The 22,500-nt window shown below is 38.2% G+C and overlaps 1 long non-coding RNA gene across 1 annotated transcript in view; it reads left to right on the forward strand.

Annotated features, from left to right (window-relative positions):
- LOC121391867 overlaps window positions 1–22,500 on the forward strand; it is a 51,766-nt gene that overhangs the window by 21,707 nt on the left and 7,559 nt on the right. Inside the window, exons 2-3 of the long non-coding RNA XR_005960393.1 lie at window positions 12,914–12,995; window positions 14,243–14,282. This is a non-coding gene — a long non-coding RNA (uncharacterized LOC121391867). The remainder of the gene's footprint in view (window positions 1–12,913; window positions 12,996–14,242; window positions 14,283–22,500) is intronic.

Raw genomic sequence — 22,500 nt, forward strand, 5'->3', positions numbered from 1 at the left:
TAATTAAAGGTACATCAATATACGGCATTTCTGTGTAGATCTTAGCTCTCTGCTAGAAATAATAATTAAAGGTGCATCAATATACGCTATTTCTGTATAGATTTTAGTTTTCTACCAGAAATAATAATTAAAGGTACGTACATCAATATACGGCATTTGTGTCTAGATCATAGCTCTCTGCTAGAAATAATAATTAAAGGTACATCAATATGCGCTATTTCTGTATAGATTTTAGCTCTCTGCTAGAAATAATAATTAAAGGTACATCAATATACGCTATTTCTGTCTAGATTTTAGCTTTATGCTTAAAATAATAATTAAAGGTACATCAGTGTACGGTATTTCTGTTTAAATCTTAGATTTCTGCTTGAAATAATAATTTAAGGTACATTATTGTACAGTATTTCTGCCTAGATCTAAGCTTTCTGCTAGAAATAACAATTAAAGATACATCAATACACGACATTTCTGTCTAGATCTTAGCTCTCTGCTTGAAATAATAATTAAAGGTACATCAATACACGACATTTCTGTCTAGATCTTAGCTCTCTGATTGAAATAATAATTAAAGGTACATCAATGTACGGTATTTCTGTTTAAATCATAGCTTTCTGCTTAAATTATAATTAAAGGTATATCAATGCACACTGTTTCTCTCTATATCTAAGCATTCTGCTTGAAATAATAATTAAAGGTACATCAATATACGACATTTCTGTCTAGATCTTAGCTCTCTGCTTGAAATAATAATTAAAGGTACATCAATATACGCTATTTCTGTCTAGATTTTAGCTTTCTGCTAGAAATAATAATTAAAGTTACATCAATATACGATATTTCTGTCTAGGTCTTAGCTCTCTGCTAGAAATAATAATTAAAGGTACATCAATGTACGGTATTTCTGTTTAAATCTTAGATTTCTGCTTGAAATAATAATTTAAGGTACATTATTGTACCGTTTTTCTGCCTAGAACTAAGCTTTCTGATAGAAATAATAATTGAAGGCACATCAATGTGCGGTATTTCTGTCTAGACAGATGAGTTAATAAATTGCTAGATAGGGCCGTCAGAAAGAGATGAGTTAACACATTGACTATTGGCTGATAGATAGAACCGTCAGAGACAGATACCTTAACACATTGTCGATTGCTACATAGGACCGTCAGAGACAGATTAGTTAAAAATTGACTGTCGATTGCTAAATAGGAGCGTCAGAGACAGATACGTTAACAAATTGACTGTCGATTGCTAAATAGGACCGTCAGAGACAGAAACGTTAACACATTAACTGTCGATTGCTAAATAGGGCCGTCAGAGACAGATTAGTTAAACATTGACTGTCGATTGCTAAATAGGACGATCAGAGACAGATACGTTAACACGTTAACTGTCGATTGCTAGAGAGGACAGTCAAAGACAGATTAGTTAAACATTGACTGTCGATTGCTAAATAGGACGATCAGAGACAGATACGTTAACACGTTAACTGTCGATTGCTAGAGAGGGCCGTCAGAGACAGATTAGTTAAAAATTGACTGTCGATTGCTAAATAGGGCCGTCAGAGACAGATTAGTTAAAAATTGACTGTCGATTGCTAAATAGGACGATCAGAGACAGATACGTTAACACGTTAACTGTCGATTGCTAGAGAGGACAGTCAGAGACAGATACGTTAATAAATTGACTGTCAATTGCTAGAGAGGACCGTCAGAGACAGATACGTTAACAAATTGACTGTCGATTGCTAGAGAGGACCGTTAGAGACAGATACGTTAACACATTGACTGTCGATTGCTAAATAGGGCCGTCAGAGACAGATTAGTTAAAATTTGACTGTCGATTGCTACATAGGACCGTCAGAGACAGATACGGTAACAAATTAACTGTCGATTGCTAAATAGGACCGTCAGAGACAGATTAGTTAAAAATTGACTGTCGATTGCTAAATAGGACCGTCAGAGACAGATTAGTTAAAAATTGACTGTCGATTGCTAAATAGGGCCGTCAGAGACAGATACGTTAACAAATTAACTGTCGATTTCTACATAGGACCTTCAGAGACAGACACCTTAAAACATTGTCGATTGCTACATAGGACCGTCAGAGACAGACACGTTAACAAATTGACTGTCGATTGCTAGAGAGGACCGTCAGAGACAGATTATTTAAAAATTGACTGTCGATTACTAAATAGGTCCGTCAGAGACAGATACGTTAACACATTAACTGTCGATTGCTAAATAGGACCGTCAGAGACAGATACGTTAACAAATTGACTGTCGATTGCTAGAGAGGACCGTCAGAGACAGATTAGTTAAAAATTGACTGTCGATTGCTACATAGGACCGTCAGAGACAGATACGTTATCAAATTGACTGTCGATTGCTAAATAGGACCGTCAGAGACAGATACGTTATCAAATTGACTGTCGATTGCTACATAGGACCGTCAGAGACAGATACGTTATCAAATTGACTGTCGATTGCTAAATAGGACCGTCAGAGACAGATACGTTATCAAATTGACTGTCGATTGCTAAATAGGGCCGTCAGAGACAGATGAGTGAGCAAAACACCAAACCTATCGACAACTTCCTCCTTGCATAACGTTACGTGTGTGGGGGTGGGGATGGGGGACGCAGCCCAGTGATAAAGCGCTCGCCTGATGCGCGGCCAGTCTAGGATCGATCTCCGTCGGTGGGCCCATTGCGGCATTGGGCTATTTCTCGTTCAAGTCAGCGCACCAAGATTGGTATATCGAAGGCGCCCACCCAGTATGTCCCATTGCAGCACTCAAGACGGTGTGCTTACCAAGCTAATAATATGAGTCACCTGTGAACAATATAAACAACATGCACCCATTCCCGAGAGACGGGGGGGGGGGGGGGGGGGGGACTTCTGATATCGATGGCCAGTACAGGTTTCTAGTGTGAATTACCCTTAAACTAACTTTAGCTTCCAAAATCTGCAGCAGTATGATGGTAAATTAAGACACCTAAAAGACATTTCAACTTTTTTTCTCAATAATTTGTCTGTAGATTTCGTTCCTTTTATAAATCACCCAGCTAGTGACATTTTGCATTATATAACTGCATTCATTACCATCAACACTCTAAATTAGACCCAAAAAACCCAACAAATTGTGAGATTAGGTGGTATGAGTTCTCAGATATTGGAATACCCTAACTTTGGCTTCCAAAACCTGCAGTGAATTGGTTAAGTATGGATACAAGAGTCTGGGTGGATGTGACACTAGATGGGCATGTAAACAGATCCCTTTGAAGTAAATTGTTCAATGTAAATTGCTTACATGAACAGAATGATACCAAAATTAAAAGAGGGAAAGATTCACAAGTGACGTATATTTCGTTATTTGTATCAAAATAAAACTCCATCTAGTGATATTTTGATTGATATAACTGCATTAATTACCGCAAAACTCAATGTTAGACCAAAACATTGCAAGTATAGGTGACAAGGATTCTGAGACATTGGTACTAATAGTTATTGTATGGTTGACATCTTGGAAATCCACGATTGCCACCATAATGTATCTTGAACAAGTGGTCCCTATTAAACGTTGAAAACTAAGACAATGGACACACATTTTGCATTTTTAATGACAAAAGAATTATACAAAAACAAAAAGCTGGCAAAACTCACAATAGTAATTGTAGCATTGTTTCTCAATAAGTTGTCTGTATATTTCTTTTATTTAAAACATTCATCTAGTAATATTTTGACTGATATAACTACATTTATTATCCTAAAAACTCTTAGTTATATTGAAAGAAAAGCTACTAGCCTAGGAGGTATGGGTTCCGAGGTATTGTTATCAATAGGTTTTTGCATGGCGACCATTTTGGAAATCCATGATGGTGACCATAACGTATCTTGGACAAGTGCTCCCGTTTAAACGTTGAAATCTAAAGCAATGGTAAACTATTTTCAAATTGTTACTAGTAGTGTGTAAGGATTTGTTGACTTCATGCAAAGTAATTATGGAATTTGTTCACACTTTTATACTAGTTTTGTAAATATGACTTTCTGTCGTTTATTTTAAAGGCACATTTTTTCAAAACAATTTAACAGTGACCCTTTTAATTACTCACAGGGTGTCTATCATTCACATTCCAGGCAGCCGAGTTTAAATATGTCCCTCATATATGAAGCAATAGTACCATTAATATCACTGTGTCGGAATTTTAAAATCGGCAAAATGTCATTACCTTTTAACCTCTGATGACCTAATTATTACACCAATTGGATATATTATATGTTTGGTTGTGGAGGGGTTAAACATAAACATTTTGAGTGCTAATCTGTGTGGCTATGTTCATTGGTTGCAACATTACGATACGTTTTGTTATCCCTACCCCAAAATATGTGTATATGCGTATGTGTGTGTGCGTGTGTGGGTGTGTGGGTGTGTGTGTCTACCAGAGCCGTACCTAGCCTGTAATAACTAAGAGGTTGGTGGCAAGACAAAAAGGACACTTTTGAATTTGAAATACCAAGTTATCGTATTCTTCGTGGGCAGGAACGGCAACTGCCCTTACCCCTCCTCACACTCTCAGTGCAGCCATGGTGTTTGCATGAAGGAAGAAATGTTTTATTTAACGAAGCACTCAACCCATTACTGTTATATGACACTGGACATATGGTTAAGGACCACCGAGATAATTAGCGACGGAACCCGCTGCCGTCATGCAATGGACTACTCTTTCCGATTAGCAACAAGGTTTTGCTTGAATGTACGGTATTTCTATCTAGATCTTAGGTTTTGGCTTGAAAAAAATAATTAAGGGTACGTCGATGTATGGTATTTCTGTCTTGATCTTAGTTTTCTTCTTGAAATAATAATTAAAGGGTACGGTATTTCTGTATAGCTCGTAGCTTCCTATTTCAATGAATGAATGTCCAACGACACCCCAGCACACACACACACACACAAATACAACGGGCATTGGGTGTCAGACTATGGTGAAGACAAAACTTATCTTTCTATATAAAATAATTATTAAAGATACACCAATGTACGGTATTTATGTCTAGATCTATTTGAAATAATACTTAAAGGTACATCAATATACGGAATTTCCGTCTAGATCTTAGCTTTCTACTAGAAAGAACAATTAAAGATATTTCAATGTACGGAATTTCTGTCGAGATCTTAACTTTCAAAAGTAGGTCATTAAAAGTCAAGAGTGTGTCGTGATTGAGCCATCGGACATAAGGCTGATAGGGTTCGTATCCCAGTACTGGCTCCCACCCAGATTGACTTTTAATGACTCAATGGGTAGGTGTACGACCACAACACCCTCTTCTCTCTTAAAAAACAATAACCACTCAATACTAACCCACTGTCCTGGACAGACAGTTAGATAGCTGGTGTGTGTGTGTGTGTTTATCATATTACAAACTGGACAGATTCTTTGTTTTGTAAGTACTGATCTCTAAGGCGTTATTTGATTTTATGGGAAGATAAATATGATACATATGATATATCCTCATTATTCCAGGGTTAGTAGAGATTTTACATATGCAGCCCAAATCTTACACATTCTAATGCATGTCATTTTAAATCTTAAGCCAAGTTGAACAAAAATGATGTTAAAGTTGAGATTTTGTATTGACTAATATGCAAAATTGACATTTGGAAGCAATAATGTGGCCATTTCAGTGTGCTGTATGTGTTTAAAGTAATCGCATTTAAAAAGAAGATAATATTTATGAAGAAAATGGAAATTTACTGGGTTTTGTTTTTTCAAATTTGTACCCTTGAGCTTTAATGGCCTATGGTGACCTTCTATACTTTTCAAAGCTGACCTCCACTAGAATATGATGCGGTACAGTATCCTATATGGAATAACCATAGTGATAGCTTTGACTATATGTCTTTGGTAGAACTAAATCCTAAATTAAACCACCTTTTTGCATTAAAAGAAATCAGTCGAACTGAGAAAATGGACGTTAAAGTTGAGATTTTGTATTGAAGCCTATGCGATCATAATTTTAAAGCAATAAAGTGAATGTGTTGTTTATGTTTATAAGTAATCCATTATACAAGGTGTGACTATGAAAATAATATTTTTCTTCACATTTTTACTCCTTGACCTTTAATGATCTCTTGTGACCCATACAAACTTTTCAAAGCTGACCTCCACTGGATAATGATGCAGCAAATCATCCTACATGGAATGACCATAGTGATCGCTTTGGACTCTCTCTCTGGTAGAACGATATCCTATTTGAAACCCCAGTTTAAATTTTTAAAATCTGTAAAACTGATAAAAGTAACGTTAAAGTTGAAATTTTGTATTGAATACTATGCAAATCGAAACTTTAAAACAAAAGTTTTGCTAATTTAAAGTGTTATTTGTGTTTATAAGTAATTCCACATAAAAGGTAGCACTGTGAAGATAATATGTATTAATAAAATTAATTCAAAGTATTCTTTGAATTTGTACCTCGTGACCTCTAGTGATCCTGGTGATCCCCACAAACTTTTCAAAGTTGACTTCCACTGGAATATGATAGAGCACATAATCCTACATGGAATAACCATGGGGGTTGCTTTGACTCTGACTCTCTCTCTCTCTCTCTCTCTCTCTCTCTCTCTCTCTCTCTCTGGTAAAACGACATCCTATTTGAATCCCGTTTTTTATTATTGAAAATACAGTCGACCTAAAAAAAGTGACGTTAAAGTTGAGGTTTTGTATTGAATACTGTGGAATTGATATTTTAAAGCAACATTTTCTTCAAATTTGTACCGTCTTGACCTTTAATGACCTCAGGTGTCCTCCCCGTCCTCCCCCCCCCCCCCCCCCCCCCCCCCACACACACACACAATTTTGAAAGTTGACCTCCACTGGAATATGATGTAGCATATCATCATACATGGAATAGCCATGGTGATAGCTTTGACGCTCTCGGATAGATCGGACTTTAAACTTTTAGATCTGCGTTCAAAATTTTATGTCGAAATTACTTTTTTTTTTTTTAAATATTATTAAATAGTCCGATCCTCTCTTCTTTCTCTTATTTAATTTTGGACTGTCCTTCTAAAATGCTCCAAATTATATAAATATTCGACCGAGCAGTCAATTCTTTTTTATTTTTGGCTTGTAACCTTTTTATTTTTTTATCTATTAACTTCTTTACTAATTGCTATTTTCAAAATTCTGCCCAGTTTCTACCCCCCCCCCCCCCTCCATCCCGAGTCAGGCCACCGATCTTATCGGAGGTCGGACTCGGGATGGGCGTGTTCGAAACCCTAGTGGTATATGGGCACGTTAAACTAGTTATCATCATCATCTCGGATAGAATAAAATCCTAAAAATGTGGATTCTGCCTTCAATCAATATATCTGTATTCCCAAAAACACAATAAAACTAAATATTTGAAAAATAATGTTAGTTTAATAAATAGAACTGAAGTAAGTTATCAGTCGAAAGGCTATACAAATTACGTTTATGCTTGGTTAAACCTGGATGTTGGCAGCCATTTTGAATGGGTTTTTAAAAAATGTTTTTGAAGTTGTTAATGAAGGTATATACATGCTGCATTGTTCTTATCACACTAACATAGGTTTTTAACCTTAAACTGAACTAATCCATCTACTGGCAGAAATTGGTTATAACAATACTCAACAACAGGTCCTATGTTTTACAAAATATAAAATTTGGTGGCCCTTTTGAATTTTGTTGACCATTTTGTTAACATTGAAAGTTCATGTATACATTTGCTAAGGATAATATTAAAATAAATGGCCGCCTAGGTCAATATACATGATCTTCAAGAAGGGTCTCGATATTAAAATAGCCGTTATGGTATACAGAATTATTGTGTCAAATTTCACGCGTGTACTAAAAATGCATAATGCATCGAGCTTCCTCTGCTGCGCTATACAATTTGTATGCTGAACTAACATAGTCAGGGACATGTTCTGCTATATAAATTATTTTAATGTTCATGTTTTATGGAATTATTTCTGTGGTGCATATGTCGACTGAAATAGTGGAGTAACAGATGTCGACTTTGGAATTGGATTTGGTGTATATTCGTGTTCTGAATATTACATGAATGTTTCACAAAGTATATGCCAACTATATATATATATATATATATATATATATATATATATAGAATACTGGTGGTTATCATTAAAGGCTTGAAAGTTCGATAGTATACAAAGCAAGCGTAACACCTGGCGCAACGTCAAAAACATACATCGGTCTATCTGACGGTAATTTCAAACAACGATACAACAATCACACGAAATCATTCAAACACGAAAAATACTCGAAAGAAACCGAGCTATCTAAACATGTCTGGGAACTAAAAAAACAGCGAACAAATTATGAAATAAGCTGGCAAATTATCAAACAGTCGAACACGTACAAACGAAACTCCGGCCAATGTAACCTGTGCATTGAGGAAAAGCTCGCCATCCTACAAACAAAAGACAAAAACAATCTCAACAAAAGGACTGAGCTCATCTCAAAATGCCGTCACACCAGTAAGCTCAAACCACGCAACCGCATTACATAAAAATAAAAACCCTGCAATCTTTTCACCAGTATCAGCTATCTGAAGATCGTCGAAGGGCGTGAAACTCGGAGTAATAGCGTAGGACAAAAGTGCAATATATATATATATATATATATATATATATATTACCCAAAAAGAAAACAAAACAGAAAAAAAAAATTGTGACCAGAGATGCCAGTTAGATTTTTGTTAAAAACCTGACCAGTACAGGCACACATGTTGTGCATTCCTTCTGCAGAGTTCTTCTCCATGCATCTGAACGACAAAACCATTATCCGCGATCAAGACCGTATCTCTTCTATCAATACAGAGTACACCGCGAATTTGGCAAACTAGTGGTTGATTCCATGAAGAATCTTTATTCAGTACTCGTCTATAGGACAGCCACTCCCGAGGAGATACTTTACTGGACAATACATCATTCCTACACTGCAGTAAAGAGATCTGCCACTCCCAGACTAGTTTACTAAATCAAAACTAGCACAGGGCAGAGCTAATTAGAATACATACAGCTATGATATCAAATCAGTGATGCTATCAGGTGTTCGCGAAAAATGAGCATATCATGCCCAACAGTTGTCATCCGTCATGAGTACTTCCACCACAGCCGTTAAGTCCGTCACTTCATCTAAAACGACGAAAAATAAATGTGGAAGAGGAATGGACATAATATCTTCTGAATACATTTTGTAGAGTTCATGCAGCTTCTCTTTTGTATGCATTCCTTCTGTTGAGTTCATATATTCTGGCTACTATATGCATTTCATATATAATGTCTTCTGTATACATTTAGCAAAGTTCATACATCCTGTCTCCTGCATCCTGCATTCCGTCTGCAGAATTCATATATCCTGTTTTCAGTATGCATTTTGCATAGTTCATATATCCTGTCTTCGGTATGCATTTTACAGAGTTCATATATCCTGTCTTCAGTATGCATTTTGCAGAGTTCATATATCCTGTTTTCTACATGCATTCCTTCTGCTGAGTTCATATATCCTGTCTCCTATATCCTGTTTTCTCTATGCATTTTGAAGAAAATGTATACCCGGTCTTCTCCAGAGAAAGGTTGATTATGAAATATTGGCTAACAGTACTCTTATTCGAAGTGTAACATAACGATCCCGAACCAACACTGAACCGACTGTTGATGGATATTCCTGTGTATCAGTCCCAATGGTTCCAGCTGAATTGACCAATCCCAATCATTATTGCACCTTAACCACTACTACAAGTGAAGGATTATTGTGCCTCTCTGTATTATCTGAATTATTTGGAATATTTCTATGGTTTTGACATTTTAAAACAATTTTGTGGATCAACAGAAGGAGATTTGGTTTGTTTCCGAGTTTGTTTTTGTTTTCGTGCTTGTTTTCCACTTGAAATAGCAATGAACCAAGTAACAAAATGTTGTTGCCTAATTTATGCTAAACACACTGAACCGAAAGCTGGTAGATATTCAGCCCCATGAGTCGCAGCTGAATTGTCAAACACTACTACAAATAAACGATGATTGTATTTTGGAACAATTCTGTGATTCTCGCTGTATTTTGAAACAATTATGTAGTTTAGAAGTTGGCTGGTATTTGTTTTCGGGTTTAATTTTGTTTTCTTGCTTTCCACTTGAGATGGCAATATTTTAGGGTGGTTGATCCGTAAAGCAAACAACAGAATGGTGTGGCCTAATTTATGCCAAACATGCCCCTCTTGCTTTGTGCGTTGTTTATAATACTATATATCATACACGTCACTAATAACTCGATCATTTTGTGTGTGAAAAAGCAGACCAAACTGTTTATGGAAGAATCTCTTCACTAGAGCAACGTAATTCCTACTTCTCGGTTTAACGAAGAAACCCCTAAGCAGATCAAGATAATTCATACTTCTCTGTTTAAATCTGTTGGTCGTCCAGGAACATTAGGGTTTAACCAGGAAATAAATAGTACATAGTTGGGTTTTTTCAGGATAAATATAGAACATCATTAGTAATAATATATCAAACGTTCCCAAGTTTCTGAGGTAAGCTAACTTTACTACAGACGTAAATGTTTACGGAAGAATTTCTTCAGTAGAGCAAAGTAATTCCTACTTCTCTGTTTAAAGAAGAAACCCGTCACCAGATCAAGGTAATTCCCATTTCTCTGTTTAAATCTGTTGGTCCTCTCACATCAATGTATGGTACATAGTCCAGGAACATTAGGGTTTAACCCGGAAATAAATAGTACATAGCTGATTTTGTTCAGGATAGATGCAGAGCATCAGTAGTAATAACATATCAAAAGTCACCAAGTTTCCGAGGTCTCCTAACTTTACTACAGGCGTAAATGTATAATTGCCGTCATGTAATCAGTTTACGTGTGTAACCCATTTTCGTTATCTACCTTAAAGAGTTCATATTGGCATTTCACGAACATTTTTTTACATCTGCGGTCGGATTTTAAAATAAATAATAAAAGGAACTGGAGACAGCAAAATGATTACATGATTCATATAAATTAGAACAAGAAGAAAGACGTATTGGTGTCTTTCATTGAAAAACGACAAACAAATACGCTTCAGGGTAGGCCTGCAGTTCTGATATAGGGACTTTGGAAGTGTTTGTTAAAAAGTCCGGGGAGAGAGACCTGTGCTCCCCTACTTGAGGACGAAAATGTACGCTTTTTATGTGCTACTATATAAATAAAGATATAAAACAAATTGCTTGTGACCCACCGCTAGAGACTGCCCCGTTATTAAATATCATTCAAACAAAGTCCACTGCAACCAATATTTTTTAAAATAAGGATATATACACGGTGCCAGTACTTCAACATAATACTGCTGATTACAAGTTGAACTCGGCTTTGGTTTTGTATGCCTCATTATAATCACCCATATTTACAGTTGTGTTGAGTTGGTAACAATACCTGTACCCTGTATGGCAATTTTAATGTTGGCTAACTTCCTGTCTCACTTCATCGGCTTCCTCTCAAATAATTTGTTTATGCTTCTGACACATCCACTTTTCTTATTATGTTATTGGGTTGCTATCATTGTATAGGGCCGTGCCTACACTAAGGTAAGTGAGTTGGCAGTTCAAAACTAAGCAAGATCACAGGTACAGAGATCCTGCTAGAGGGTACGAAGGGTAAAATTGCGTATCCTAAATTAATGGATATATTTTTAAAACATTTTTTAGAAAATTATAGTAATAAACCTCTTTAAAATTTGTAAAAGTACATGAAATACAGTATCCAATTTCAAAAAATTTTAAGTCCATAACTGGTCTTATAAGGGTAAGGGTAGTTATAATCTGTTTTGTTTTTAATGCGTACCTTCAAATTACCTGCCAAAGGGTTCTTTTAACCTAAACATGGTTTTTGTATATTCAGGGTTTTGAACAGCCATCTTAACCCATGCTAGATACGGCCCTGTAAATATTAATGGTCAATACAAATGAATGGATGATGTGAAATTCCCGTGTACTAACTAAAGCATTTAATTTTGATAATTTCTGCGTCAGCGTCCTTCCTATTTCTGAAAATATATACTTTCATTAAAACTTATATGACTTCATATATGAACAATAGCCACAGAACATTGCAATATGAATTATAGTCCACGCTACTATGAAACATGAAGTCGACAAAACAAAAGTTTTGATTTATGAAGAAAATTGTGAGTTTTAAACAAATGTACGGGATTTCTATCGAGATATTGACTTTCTGCTTCAAATAATACTTAAAGATGCTTGGATTTCCATCAAAGTACCGTGTAGTTTGGAGGCAGAGTCCACATTTTTAGGATATTGTTCTACCCGAGAGAGTCGAAGCATCCACCATGGTTATTCCATGTAGGATGATATGCTGTATCACATTCCAGTAGACTTCAATGTTGAAACGTATGTGTGTGTGTGTTGGGGGGGGGGGGGGGGGGGGGGGCTGTCACCATAGGTCATTAAAAGTCGAGGGGTATAGATTTTCATTTTTTAGACAGATGTGTTACGTAACATAAATAAAAATAGCTACAATATTCACTTCTGGCTGTAAGTATTAGTGTGAGACTTTGAATATACATACAATATACACCCAACCCAAAAATCTGTTTTATCAAAAATCTGTTGCTATTTATTTTATATACATGCAACAAATGTGGACAACAGTCCAGGAATGTTTCATCGTGTGGACAGAAAGCTATATAAATGTGAACAAGCGGAGATGTTTGTCCCGGCTTGTCCAACAATGTTCTTGGACAAATGCATGATCGTGTAGTCGGGCCGTAACGTATTGGTTACCAAGTCTACATGTTATGGTAGCCTGTACAAGTGTTACCAAACACATTGCTTATTTCGATGCCTGATTTACGGTGATTTTGTTTTTCAGTATGACGTACCCTGTGAAGTTTGTATTGCTGGTGCTAGTCTTGGCCACTGTGTGTGGTCACGTGGTATCCAACATACACACGGTATGTGCATTCAACTGTCGTATCAAAATTTAATGCATTTAATGCGAACTAGCGTTTTCATGTGTGAAGTCCTCCAAGTCATACAGAACTTGCATGCGCAGATGCTACTTTTTCGACTCTTGTAACCGTGACTGTTTTTTCATGTCATTAGGCATGACACCCCACAAACCAAACGTACGTGCCTGAAACTCATGTTGTCTAGCCGAAATATGACAATGTAAAATTCAAAATTTTAAAAGGCCTAAAATGAAACAAAACACCAAAAATACACTAATTAATTATTTGAATGAAGCTGAATCCATACCTGTGTGGCCATAGGGCCCTAAGAAATTCTTGTTATCTGTTTTCTCCTCTGTCTCTGTCTCTGTCTCTCTGTCTCTGTCTCTCTCTCTCTCTCTCTCTCTCTCTCTCTCTCTCTCTCTCTCTCTCTCTCTCTCTCTCTCTCTCTCTCTCTCTCTCTCTCTTCCTCTCTCTCTCTCTCTCTCTCTCTCTCTCTCTCTCTCTCTCTCTCTCTCTGTCTCTGTCTCTGTCTCTGTCTCTCTCTCTCTCTCTCTCTCTGTCTCTGTCTGTCTCTGTCTGTCTCTGTCTGTCTCTCTCTCTCTCTCTCTCTGTCTCTCTCTCTCTGTCTCTCTCTCTCTCTCTCTCTCTCTCTCCTCTCTCTCTCTCTCTCTCTCTCTCTCTCTCTGTGTGTGTGTACGTGCGTGCGTGCGTGTATATGTGTGGTGTGTAGGAATGTGTATGTTTGTGTGTCCACCAGAGTCGATCCTAATCTGAAATAACCGAGAGGGCGGTGTGCCTTATGTTTATAATGATCATTCCGTAATTAGACACTGTGTCTAATGTGTCTAATGAACTACACAATGTATCTAATTAGGAGATAACCATATGGAGATTTTATATTTGCGGGTGGTATTGTCTATTTGATCCTGCAAATGTTATTTTTGACGGAAGACGTTAGCGGGCATCAAACCGGCCTCGGTGGCGTCGTGGCAGGCCATCGGTCTACATGCTGGTAGGTACTGGGTTCGGATCCCAGTCGAGGCATGGATTTTTAATCCAGATACCGACTCCAAACCCTGAGTGAGTGCTCCACAAGGCTCAATGGGTAGGTGTAAACCACTTGCACCTACCAGTGATCCATAACTGGTTCAACAAAGGCCGTGGTTTGTGCTATCCTGCCTGTGTTATAACCGTAAATAAAATGTGTTGAGTGCGTCGTTAAATAAAACATTTCTTTCTTTTTTCAGCGGGCATCAAATAGACATTCCCAGTCTGGAGCTCCACGCGGTAAGACGTGTTTGTTTCGCTTGTGCACACTGCACGTGCTTTCGTGTGCTCGACTTGGGGGTCCTTCATTTCGTTGTTTTTGTCAGCGAAATGAAGTTTACTACTGGGATGTATGCGGCCATTGGAACTGATTGAACGCTGGAACGCTTCTCGTTTCGACAGTCTGCACCACCTGGATGGATTCTTTTTTTAGCGAGATTCCTTGCCTCCACGTCATTTCTCCGTCTGACTGTCGACTTTGTTTCTTTTGTGACGTGTATGACGGCCATTCTGCAGAACGCCACGGTTGTTCGCGTTTAGTCCGAGCCTGTCCTAGCAGCACTGGAAGATTGACCGCCCCACTCTAAGAAGAAATAGGAAGCGGGGTCGGTCCCTACTACTCTTTTTCTAGACTTTACCTTGCTTTATAGTGATACCATCTCGTATCCTCCGGAGTCGGGCCCGTCCACACCACTATACCAACCCATGACGACTGGACTATACCCTAGTCTGATACTCTCTCTCGTTCAGACGGATCCGGCTTCTCAAGATCTGTATTTCAGCACAGCACTAAACCTTCAACGTCTATCGACTGTCAATCTAGGGGTTTTCTTGACCCTTTAAGCTGTGCACCCAAACGGCCTTAACGAGGCCACTCGCGTGGACATATCGATCGGACTTTAAACTTTTAGATCTGCGTTCAAAGTTTTATGTCGAAATTACTTCTCTTTTTTTTATAAATATTATTAAATAGTCCGATCCTCTCTTCTTTCTATTTTAGTTTTGGACTGTCCTTCTAAAATGCTCCAAATTATGTAAATATTCGGCCGAGCAGTCAATTCTTTTTATTTTTGGCTTGTAACCTTTTTATTTATTTTATTTATTCTATTAACTTTTTTACTAATTGCTATTTTCAAAATTCTGCCCATTCCAATCCCCCCCCCCCCCCCCCCCCTTCCATCCCGAGTCAGGCCACCGATCTTATCGGAGGTCGGACTCGGGATGGGCGTGTTCGAAACCCTAGTGGTATATGTGCACGTTAAACTAGTTATCATCATCATCATCAAATAGACAATAACGCCAGCAAATCTAAAAACTCCATCCTCATAAACCGGCCTCGGTGGCGTCGTGGCAGGTCATCGGTCTACAGGCTGGTAGGTACTGGGTTCGGATCCCAGTCGAGGCATGGGATTTTTAATCCAGATACCGACTCCAAACCCTGAGTGAGTGCACCGCAAGGCTCAATGGGTAGGTGTAAACCACTTGCACCGACCAGTGATCCATAACTGGTTCAACAAAGGCCATGGTTTGTGCTATCCTGCCTGTGGGAAGCGCAAATAAAAGATCCCTTGCTGCTAATCGGAAAGAGTAGCCCATGTAGTGGCGACAGCGGGTTTCCTCTCAAAATCTGTGTGGTCCTTAACCATATGTCTGACGCCATATAACCGTAAATAAAATGTGTTGAGTGCGTCGTTAAATAAAACACTTCTTTCTTTCTTTCTTTCTTTCCATCCTCATAAGCTTTCCGGGTGTTATTTTCATTTGTTCCCGGAAAAAGGAATGTAATCACAACACGGTACACACTCGCCATCAGTTTACAATGAACACTTCTTAATTAGTCAATGTGTCTAATGTGTACTAAAGTTCGTAACTAGGCACCGTGGTTCATGTGTCTAATGAACAATCTATAATTAGACAATGTGTCTAATTAACAAGTCATCACTAGACTTAATGTCTTATTAACAAACTGTAACTAGTTATTGTCTAACCTGTCTAATAAACAATCCGTAATTAGGCATGTCTAGTGTTCAAATGAACAGTACATCTCAAGCAGAGATATGTTTCCAATCTAATCGATCTAATGCATCTACTGGCAGAAAATGATTACAACATGAAAATGAAATTTGGTGACCCGTTTGAATTTTGTTGACCATCTTGGAAGTTGTTATCATTGATAGTTCATGTATACATTTGATAAACATTATATTAAAATAAGTGACCTAACTTAAATTACCTTAGTTCATCTGATAGAAGGCTAAACGGCACCTACAACATATAAAAACGGGCTTCTCATATGACAAAATGGAAAATGGCCGCCAAGGTCATTATTTTCAAGAAGGGTCCCGATTTTGAAATAACCTTTACAATCTACAGAATTATTGTATGTCTGTGGTCCACATGTTGATTGAAATAATGGAGCAACAGCTGTATGCATGTATCTGCATATTACAATCGCAAGTGTTGACTTTGGGATTTGATTTGGTGCTATGCTACGCACATGAAAGTTTCACTAAAGTATATACAAAACATTATCTATATATATATATATATATATATATATAAATATATATATATATATATATATATATATATCCTGCAACCACCGTTTCTATTGACATTAGAAAATCCCTCATTTGTCCTTTAGGTCATCGTACTGACTGAAATAACTGGTCTGCAGGATAAAGATAATAACTAGTTAATGACGTCAGATATCTGCTTGATCCTGTTCAGGCCGAATGAGAATTTCCCTTGTTACCTTCACAGGATAAAGCAGGTATCTGATGTCATTAGCTAGTTATTCCCTCTCTATTTCTTTCTCTGTCTGTCTGTCTCTCTCTCTCTCGCTCTCTCTCTCTCTCTCTCTCTCTCTCTCTCTCTCTCTCTCTCTCTCTCTCTCTCTCTCTCTCTCTCTCTCTCTCTCTCTCTCTCTATGTATATATAACATATATACACACATATAGCAATGAAATATATAGATCTAGAGAAACCATAAAAGTGATATCCAGTGAAAAGTCATATTTTCATTGTATTTTAGCTACAGTGCAAAATATAGAAATCATGTTTACTTTAACGTAATAATTCATGATTAAATTATCTCCCTTAATTGGACACCGCAATACTGTAAATAACCTTCACGACTTTGCCTTTGCACTTGCACCTGCACCATGTACTACCAATTACAAGCTCTATTATAGCAATATCAGGTGAGTCACTTAGGGTTCCAGAAGAAGAGACGGATAAGAAACCAGAAAACCAGATTACCAGACAACCAGATAGATAACAAGTAAGCTCACTTATTAGACATCATTTAACTTCATATTACCAATAAGTGTGCAAACTTAGCTAAGAATTTAAGGGGGTGGGAAACAAAATTCAACTTAGTACATGTATACAGTTACTTGCATACTATTCTTCCTACCGATAGTTGATTCCCTACCTAAATAGATGCATTGTTTCATTGGGTTTGACACCCAATAGCCGATGTATTTTTCGTGCTGGGGTGTCGTTAAACATTCATTCATTCATTCATTCATTCATTGTTTCATTGGTAACCAAACTAAGTATGCTTAGCACTAGGCTTTTTAACCAATATTCACACTATAAGGGAAAAGCCTTCAAATTAGATAGCTAGGCTAGTATAATCCCCCCCCCCCCTCCTTGTATTTCATTATAATCCAAGGATGGGGGGGGGGGATGGGTGGCTCTGGATTGCCGTTGATTACATTAGAATAGGGACTTAGGACAATAGGAACAACCTTAACACCAAACTAGGGTTTACAAACAGACAACTGAGTAGTTAATAGTCTAAAACTCCTTAAACAGTTAAGAAGAGAATTTTCTTTAAGCTTCTATAATGCTTTCGGGATTTTTTTCTTGGGGGAACAACTGCCGAGGCCGGCTCTTGTGCCCAAGACAGGCGTGCGCTACAACAGCTTGCTCTGAATGTGCATACAAAGCCTATGACCTGACCTGACCTGACAGGTGGCGCAGTGGTTAAGCCATCGGAACACAGGCTGGTAGGTACAGGGTTCGCCAACCCAGAGTGAGTTCTTAATGACTCAATGGGTAGGTGTAAGATCACTACAGCGTCTTGTCTCTCACTAACCACTAACAACTAACCCACAGACGAACCAGATAGCTGAAGTGTGTGTGTCCAGGACAGCGTGCTTGAACCTTAATTAGATATGACAAAAATAAGTTTAAATGAAATGACAAGTTTGATCGGACTCGATGGCGTTGTAGTTAAGCCATCGGACATGACGCTGGTAGATACTGTGTTTGCAGCCTGGTACGAGCTCCCCACCCAGTGCGAGTTTTAACGACTCAGTGGGACCACTACACCCTCTTTTTTCTCATTAACCACTAACAACTAACAAGTAACCCACTGTCCTGGACAGACAGTCCAGATAGCTGAGGTATTTTTCCAAGACAGCGTGCTTGAACCTTAATTGAACCCTAATTGGATATAAGCACCAAAAAATAAACTGAAATAAGTTTAATGATTACCAGTGCATCTCACGATCTGAACAGATCAGGCCCTTTTAAGGGCCCCTATGAGCAACCTAGGGAGACACCTCAGCATCTGCTAGGTTGCAACGAGCTATTCCAGGCATACTAAAATTCAAAACCATATGTTGCTCTGTCTTTATCTGTATGGAACAAAAGAGTAAAGTTTGTTTTATTTAACGACGTCACTAGAGCACATTGATTTTTTTTATCTTATCATCGGCTATTGGACGTCAAACATATGGCCATTTTGACACTGTTTTTTTTAGAGGAAACCCGCTTCGCCACATAGGCTACTCTTTTACGACAGGCAGCAAGGGATCCTTTATTTGCGCTTCCCACAGGCAGGATAGCACAGACCACTGGGACGAAACATACTTAAACGGTTTATTCTCACGGCGGATTAATCACTGAGGTCAGTCCCTATTTTTGGATGTTACAATTTTTACCGTCCCGGCAACATTTTCGCGGGTTCTGTGCATGATCAGAACGGCACCTATCGCCCATGCAAACACGTCCGGTATAAGGGAATCGAATGTTGTGATTGGCCAAAATACTTTACGGGTCATCGGGATTACCAGAAATGTGCGAAAGCGTTTATACATGTACCATTTTTTTTTTTTTAAACCCGAAATGAACAGCGGTTCACAAATTGCGAAACGGTGCACCGAATTGTGGGCCCAAAAACGCGGTTTTCGGTAACATCAAATAATCGTCCCATCCCTAGATGACACAGTGACCCGTCATTGAGTGTAACTTAAAATTTAACGGCGTTCGAATCGGGTGGGTTTTTTTTTTTTTTTTTTTTTTTTAAATTTATTGGGGTTTTTTTATTATTGGAGAATTGCTTTTTCACGTATGTTTGCACAGCAGTATTATTAAATAAATGTTAATTTAATAATTAAATAGAGATAATTTTTATTCAAATTTCATTTTAAAAGTCTATGGTCAAGTATATTTTCTAGAAAAGTTCCATCTGAAGAAATATATCATGGCGTTACGTCTTTTCGATAGGATAGGCGAAACATATTAAACAAAAGTTTGTTTTATTTAGCGACGCCACTAGAGCACATTGATTTTTATCTTATCATCGGCTATTGGACGTCAAATATATGGTCATTCTGACACTGGTTTTTTAGAGGAAACCCGCTGTCGCCACATAGGCTACTCTTTTACAACAGGCAGCAAGGGATCCTTTATTTGCGCTTCCCACAGGCAGGATAGCACAGACCATGGTCTTTGTCGAACCAGTTATGGATCACTGGTCGGTGCAAGTGGTTTACACCTACCCACTGAGCCTTGCGAAGCACTCACTCAGGATTTGGAGTTGGTATTTGGATTATAAATCCCATGTCTCGACTGGGATCCGAACCCAGTACCTACCAGCCTGTAGACCGATGGCCTAACCACGACGCCACCGATATTAAAAAATATATATATATATTGTCAAAAATTAAGAAAGGTGTATATCATAAATAGACAATTAATTGGTGTCGTCGGAGATTGTTGTGCATAATGTTAAAAAATTAAATGTATTAATACTACTTGTCTCAAAGACCTTTTGGCAACACAGTCCGGAAGAGAGAGAGAGAGAGAGAGAGAGAGAGAGAGAGAGAGAGAGAGAGAGAGAGAGAGAGAGAGAGAGAGAGAGAGAGAGAGAGAGAGAGAGAGAGAGAGAGAGAGAGAGAGAGAAAGAGAGAGAGAGGAGAGAGGGGGTAGAGAGAAGGGGGGGGGGGGGTAGAGAGAGGGAGAGGGAGATAGGGGGAAGACACAAGAACGTGATAAATGTATAATTATCAGTATTAAGAATAAACTGTTTGGTTATACGTACCAGTGGTGAACATGGACATTTACAATAGAAAGGCCTTACCGAATTAAGAAAAAAAATTCTGCGGACTAGAAAAAAAAAAGAAGAAAAAAACCAGAGGAAAAGGGAAACAAAGAAAAGCGTTTCTTGAAAAATAGACCGGAGCAATATGAAATTTAATAGGTTTAAAATGTTGTTATGAGGAAAATAAATGAAAGAAATGGTTAGTTAAATTTTATAAACTGGCGGTATTTTGCATAAAAATATACTTATTCACTTATGCGTATTTTTGTCATTAATAAATTTATAAATTAATTTATATAAAAAAAATTCAAGAACTGTTGCTACGGTTCCCACTTATCCTCCGCAGCTGTTTTTACTCCGTAAATATTTGATGGTGCACTTCCAACTTTGACACAAAACTTTTGTTTTTGTTTTTGTACATTGCAACCGTATACCCAAGCATTCAGTGTTTGTGTTAGCACGTGTCAAGTGCCGTGTCGGAAGATCCGATTAAACGTAAATCAGTAAATGATTAGGAGTCAGGTTTTAAAACAAAATATTTGTTATTATTTTGTCTTGCTTTAATGAGCCACGGAATCGAGCGTTCAAAGTGTTTATTTGTTTCCAGCCAGACTCGTCCAAATGACTTAACAGAGGCCGAGTTGTTGCTGGGCGGTTTTATTTTGTTTACTGTCGGGAATCAAAACGGCAAAACGTCTTCAAAATCAAGCTGAGGTTAACAGCCCCAGATAATATGGTTTTAATACGTTTTCCAACCAGTCAGCTCATCAGGTGGAAAGTTTTGTTTTGTTTAACGAAACCACTAGAGCACAGTGATTTTACAAATTATCGGCTATTGGTAAAAAAAAGATTGTGTTGTTTATCGACACTACTAAAGAACATTAATTTATTAATCATCGGCTGTTCGATGTTCGATAAAGTTTGTTATTCTGATATTTTGTCTTAAAGAGGAAACCAGTTATATTTATTTCCATTAGCAGCAAGGGGTCTTTCATATGCACCATCCCACAGACAGGATAGCACATACCACGGACTTTGATATGCCAGTCGTGGTGGAACGAGAAACAAAATAATAGACCTCAGATGAGGTACGATCCTAGACCGACCGCGCATCAGGCTGGGATATGTCCCGCTCACAGCTATTGGCGTCGGACATATGGTTAAGGACCACACATATAGTAAGAGAGGAAACCCGCTGTTGCCACTCCATGGGCTACTCTTTCCGATTAGCAGAAAGGGATCTTTTATGTGCACCACCCCACAGACAGGATGGTACATACCATGGCCTTTGTTACACCAGTTGTGCAGCACTGGCTGGAACGAGAAACAATCCAATGGGTCCACCGAAGGGGATCGATCCTAGGTCGATCGCGCATTAGGCGAGCGATGCACCACCGAGCAACGTCCCGCCCGGATAGAACACTTCCCGGCCGCTAAGGAAATGTTTGGATATCAGTGCTATCCGAAAATTGTTCCTGTTCCTTTTATTTCATGACCGCCTCGGTGGCGTCGTGGTTAGGCCATCGGTCTACAGGCTGGTAGATACTGGGTTCGGATCCCAGTCGAGCCATGGGCTTTTTAATCCAGATACTGACTCCAAACCCTGAGTGAGTGCTTCGCAAGGCTCAATGGGTAGGTGTAAACCACTTGCACCGACCAGTGATCCATAACTGGTTCAACAAAGACCATGGTTTGTGCTATCCTGCCTGTGGGAAGCGCAAATAAAAGATCCCTTGCTGCTAATCGGAAAGAGTAGCCCATGTAGTGGCGACAGCGGGTTTCCTCTCAAAATCTGTGTGGTCCTTAACCATATGTCTGACGCCATATAACCGTAAATAAAATGTGTTGAGTGCGTCGTTAAAGAAAACATTTCTTCTTCTCTTTTTTTTAGAGCGCATTGATAACAGTGTTTTAAAATGAGTACTAGTCGTCTAGCCCAATTTTCCTTAAAATCAATATGAGGCATAGCTGTAGCATACATTTTAATCTCTTCATAAACATTCATGTTTGTCCTTATCCTTAGCTGGTCTTTATACTTCAATAGCAGCAGTATTAGAGATAGACCCTATCGCATCTCGACTCTTGTTTTCCCTGGTGTAAGCTGCATGGCGGCCGTTGTAT

The sequence above is a fragment of the Gigantopelta aegis genome, chromosome 3 (genome assembly GCF_016097555.1).
Source record: "Gigantopelta aegis isolate Gae_Host chromosome 3, Gae_host_genome, whole genome shotgun sequence".
Taxonomy (NCBI): domain Eukaryota; kingdom Metazoa; phylum Mollusca; class Gastropoda; order Neomphalida; family Peltospiridae; genus Gigantopelta; species Gigantopelta aegis.